The sequence below is a fragment of the Castor canadensis genome, chromosome X (assembly GCF_047511655.1).
Source record: "Castor canadensis chromosome X, mCasCan1.hap1v2, whole genome shotgun sequence".
In the NCBI taxonomy this organism is placed as follows: domain Eukaryota; kingdom Metazoa; phylum Chordata; class Mammalia; order Rodentia; family Castoridae; genus Castor; species Castor canadensis.
Genome location: NC_133405.1, coordinates 121,838,622 through 121,844,621, shown reverse-complemented (window position 1 = coordinate 121,844,621; position 6,000 = coordinate 121,838,622).

Here is a 6,000-nt window from a genome sequence, read left to right as displayed (position 1 = left end):
TGTATATCTCCTTTTGAAAAAAGTCTGCTCAAATTCTTCGCCCAGTTTTAGTTAGGTTATTTTTCTTACTGTTGAGTTGTAAAAGTTCTTTCTATATTCTAGATACAAGTCTCTTATCAGACATATGACTTGCAAATACTTATTTTCATATATTCCACAGATTATCTTTTTTTTCTTGATGGTCATTATTTATGACATTTGCAGTAGCTCAGTTTATCTACTGTGTCATTTGTGCTTCTAGTGTTGTTATTACCTTAGATACAACCCAAGGTCCTGATTTATTCCTTTATTAAGATTTATTTCTATGTTGTCTTCTGACAGTCTTGTAGTTTTAGCTCTGACACTGAGGTGCACAATCCCACACAGACTTCTTAAAGTCTTACCTATTTGGTAGTGCTTTCCCAGGGAAATATTTATGGCACCATCAAAAAAGGAACAATTAGTGCTGGTGGAATGGCTCAAGCTGTAAGAGCATCTGCTCCACAAGAGGCATTGAGTTCAAAACCCAGTTCTGCCAAAAAAAAAAAACCAATTACACTATTGTGTTTGAAATAAAATGTGCAATGTGTGCTCTTTAGCATTCTGATCTTGACTGAGAACAATATTTGAAATGAGCTAGTGCTCTCTCTGTAGGACAAATAAATGCTTTCATAAGGACATCACTTTTGAATGGAGTGCGGTTTATGACCTATTTACTTACGAACCAGCCCAAACAGCTTGCCTCCATAGCATGAGGAAGGGAAGAAAGACTACTGTGAGAATCAGAAAAAAAAAATCACTAATTTGGTCTAAACAAAGGAGTTCAAGAGTTTTCTGTGGCTTTCAAAAACTACTTTCTCTTTGCTTGAGGAAGATGAATAAAAACTGTTTTTAATGTCTTGTGACCTGGAAATATTTAATGTAAATATAAGTCCTTTTATTTATAGTTTTCCTGTAAAGTGGAGGGGAAGATGGCCTAACATAAATGAACCAAACACCATCTTAATCAGCTATTTTGGGAGGTGGGGGTTGCCAAGATTTACCAAAATGACTCAGGACTCAGCATTTACAGCAACAGGACCAACAAAGGAAAAGGACACAGGCTTCTTATACTTTCTCCCTCTCAACAGCAAAAATGTAGTCACATGTGTGCAATGCTTCCACCCAGGGAAACCTACCAGACTTGGAACCCTAGGATTTTACTGGGATTGTCACATAAGCGTTCTTTTCCTAGCAACTGGCAAAAGTCCAGACCCCCAGAAGGAAGCCAGGTGTTTGCCATAACTTGCATCATTTGTGCAAACAATCTATGTGACCTGACACAGCAGGGCTTAGTGGCTCAGCTTTATGAGCATAGGGGACATTTCCCTGCAAGTAGGCCTTTCTAAAGATGGCAGGCTCAGGCTATGTTAACTCTCTTCTGCACAGATGCCACGCCACACATACAAGCTCATATTTTAGGTTTACCTAAGGAAACACTCAAATCTAATTTTTCTAATATTCTGAATTTGGAATTTCAGTAAGCTGAAGTTTTTCCTATCTGTGAGTTTAAAAAAATAAGTATATTACTCTAGCAAATATTGTCTAGTGGTATGTTTAAGGTACCAGGAATGGTGGTGCACATCTGTAATACCAGCACTCAGGAGGCTGACGCCGGAGGATCCTGAGTTCAAGGCCAGCCTGGGCTACAGAGAGACCCTGTTGCGATCCAGCGGGAACAGGGGAGATATTTAAAGGAAAGTGGTTATGTTATTATGCAAACTGATATTAATTCTAAATTAAATATTCATATAAATACCAGATTCAACCAGCACTACTCTTAGTCAGATGTTCGAATTCCTGTTAATATGTGAAAATAATACATTATTTCTATATATAATAACATTAATAAATATTAATACATGAGCTAGAGGGATACACCAAAGGTGCATCAAAAGCCCATCCCTCTCATGCCTATAATCCTACTACTCAGGAGGCAGAGATCAGGAGGATCGTGGTTTGAAGCCAGCCTGAGCAAATAGTTTTACAAGACCCTATCTTGAAAAATACTTCACAAAAAAGGGTTGGTGGAGTGGCTCAAGATGTAGGCCATGAGTTCAAGCCCCAGTAGTCCAAAAAAGAAAGCCCATCCCTGGGCTAATCCTTGCTGGACTTACTAGGGAAAAAGTGATCACATGAGATAGTCCTAACTTAGTAAAGTCATCCTACTTTGTTTTACCCAAAATGTAAGTGAATCCCAAGATGTAAAACTGTTGCCTAGATAAGTTACATTCATGTTTTAGACAAATATCCTTGGCTGCTTTTTTGGATAAAACCAATACATGAAACCACTAACATAGATATTTGATTTGTACATTATAATGCTGCTGCCCTGTAATCATTGTCTCACGTACTTCTTTGTCTTCAAATTCAAATTGTGAATAGTATTTCTCTTCCCTGCCCATTATAACAGATTATATAGACTGTGCATTCAGTGGGCATTTAATAAATGTCAGGGGGAGAAGTCACAGAGCTGGAAGGCCTTCAGGAAGCATCTAAGCCAACCTCCTCTGTAAGGAGGTTGTAAGAAAGACAGGGACACATACTCTGACCTTGGCAACCAAACAAATCAAATACCTATGGATACTTTCCAAAGGCTCTGACTGAAACAGAATTTTAGCGCAATTCTCAATCGTCAAGAATTTACTCAGCACCCATTTGAAACAGCACCAGGATATCAGGTTGGCATGGTGGGAATACTGCCTGGCCTCAGGGAGATTATAGTCTACCAGGGGAGAGCATCTATGAGGCCATTAGAAATCTACAAAGGGGTCCAGGAGTTCAGACAGAAAAGGTTTTCATGTCTGCAAAGTCAGTTCTTCAAAAGGCTATGAGTAGTAGTGAATTTAATAGAAGTGCAAATACTTTAAAAGGTTGAGGGCTGGGAGGTGTAGCTTAATGGTAGAGGATTTGCCTAGCAAGTGCCAGGCCCTTGGTTTGGTCCCCAGTGATGCACGCGCACGCACACATACACACACACACACACACACACACACACACACACACACACACACACACACACACGGGAGGGGGGAAGAGAGAGAGAGCGGTTTGAAAGGATTCAAGTGTTTCTTAGATCTCACATACTGCCTATAAATAAAAAGAGGAGGTCTCCCAAAAGAAAAACAGTGATCTCACAAAGAAGTCTGTAATAAGTTGAGCATATTTAGGTCAGCAGGACCACAAAGGGCCAGTAAGAAAGTGAGGAGTGGCTTGATGAGATAGAAAAGAGGTATGGAAAGGAGATACGTTCTCCTCTCCAGTCTCAGACACAGGGGACGAGCACAGTGTATGAGGCAGGAAAGGCCCTGGGAACACCACAGTCACTTCCAGTTCTGCACAGCCTTGGCAAGGCTAACAATATACTATGGATCACTGCTTTTCTTCACAAAGTGACACAACTCCCAATGCTGGAAAACGTGTTCCCCAACAAGTCACAGCCTACCTTGTGAGCAGTACTGTAATAAAGGGTTGCATTCTACCAAAAATTAAGAAAATAAATCAGGTTTGAGTAACAAAATGCCACAGAAACTAAGACATACTATAACCTTCTAAAACTTAAAAAATAGGGAGGGCTGGGGGTGTTTCTCAGTGGTAGAGTAGTTGTGTAACATGTGTGAAGCCACAGTCTTAATCCCCAGCACCACATGACAACAAAAAACAAAAAGGAAAAGAGGGAAAGCCAGGTCAGCCCATGCAAAAAAAGTTAGTGAGACCCCCATCTCCAAGGAAAAAGTTGGGTGTGGTGGTGCACACCTGTCTTCCCAGCTACTGGCGGGAAGCTTAAAATAGGATGATTGTGGTCCAGACTGGCCTGGGAAAAAGAAAGACCCCCATCTCCAAAATAACCAGAGTAAAAAGGATTGGAGGCATGGATCAAGTGGTAGAGAGCCTAACAAGCTTAAAGCCCTGAGTTCACACTCTAGTATCACAAAGAAAGGAAAAAAATGGGAGGTATATTTCCTCATATGCCTTCATTATAGGAAAGGCAGTAATGAACACATGACAGCAAAATAAATATGAGACGTACTTCCTTGCTTTTTGTAGAATCTGTTTCTAAACAAAAAGTTAGGTCTCCCTAACTTTGTCCACAGGCTGTCCTTGAACTGCAATCCTCCTGATCTCCACCTCCTGAGTAGCTGGGATTACCAGTATGAGGTAAGACCTGCTTGCTAGGCAGGCACTCTACAACTTAAGCCATACCTCCAGCCCTTTTTGCTGCAGCTATTTTTCCAATGGGGTCACGTTTATATTCAGGCCAGCCTGGACCATGATCCTCCTGTTTATGTTTCCCCAAGTAGCTGGAATGACAGGTGCACACCACTGTGCCCAGCTTTTATTGGTTGAGATGGGGTCTGACAAACTTTTTCCCCAGGCTGGCTTCAAACCACCTGATTTCTATCTCCCAAGCAGCAAGGATTACACATGTGAGCCACCAAGCCTGGCTGTCATTTTCTTTTTTGACAGGGTTTCACTATGTAGTCTAGGTTGGCCTGGAACTTACTAGGCTGACCCCAAACTAATGACCCTCCCACCTCAGCCTACCTAGTGCTGAGATTATAGGAGTGTACCACTACACCTGGCTTATTTTTAACTGATATGTAAAAAACATAAAAGTTGTACATATTTATGGGGTACCATGTGTTGATTTGATAAATGTACACATTGTATAATGCCTAAATCAGGTAAATATATCTATTTCTTTAAACATTTCTTATTTCTTCTTTATACATTTCTCATTTCTTTGTGGTACAAATATTCAAACTCTTTTCTAGTAGCTTTTTGAAGCATACAGTACACTGTTATCTTGTCACCCTACTGTGCAGTAGCACAGAATTTCTTGATCCTAATGTAAGTCAGTACCCACGAACCTGTCACCATCTCTCCCACCTCCATGTGCTAATGCCATCTTTAAAATCCCTTTCCTCTCGTCTTCCTGGGATTTCAGGGGAAAGCAATGTATTTCTTCAGATACCATCATTACGCGGAGGCTTTTTTCTCCTAAGTTAGAAGAGATACAGAAGATAAATTAGATGGCTGATATTTAAATGTTCATCTTTTCCCTATAGTAAACAAGGCATCTAAGATCATTCTGACTACACAAATTTGGGGTCACTCCTCAAAAAAATCCCTACATTGTGTCATCCTAGCATTTGAAGAACTCATTGACTTTATTTGTGGGGGTGGGGAGTAGTCTTTGAATCCTGTATTTTTCTCTATCTTTGCCTTTTATCTTTTCTTCTACCTGTCTTCTACAATGCCATTGAAGGCAGTGCTGAAAGGGGAGTCTTAGAGGTGTCCCTCCCAGGAGTTTTCATACGACTGTGTGAATCTTGACTCAGGCTATTCCATAGGTTGGGGTTGGTGGGAAGAAGTCTTTCCTTGGCTAGTACCTTCCAGAATCTGTAACAAAGCCCTACAGTTGACTGAGAAGAATAAAGGCCCTTAAATGTGAACTATAAGTGATGTATTCAGCTCTGCTAATTGAACAAAATCTGAAATGAAAATGCTTGCTTATAAAAATAAACTTTTCTCCTACCCAGAAATTTCCTTGGTTATCATTTCAAAAACTTAAATAAGTTTCAACTTTGGCTACGCCTGGAGTTTGACCCAATTTGTACCTTTAGTACTATGTGCTAGCTAACTGCTGACTTGGAACTTGAACAGAGGAAACAATGGATAGGGGATTTGCAAGATGAAAACCAAAACCTTAAATTAAGCAAGTTTCTTTCAACGAGTGGTAAACAAAACCATTATTTCAAATATTTACCTTTAATGAAAATTAAGGCTTAAAAGGCAGTTTAGTCCCACAAATATATTGCTGGTCCTCCCAAATGGTTGCTACATTAGGCTAAATGCACTGAATTGAAAAGTGAAAACATTTTTCTGGTGGTATTAGGGTTTGTACACAGGGCCTTGCGCTTGTTAGACAGCTCTATCACTTGGGCCATGTCCCAGCCCTAAAAAGTGAAAACTTTCATA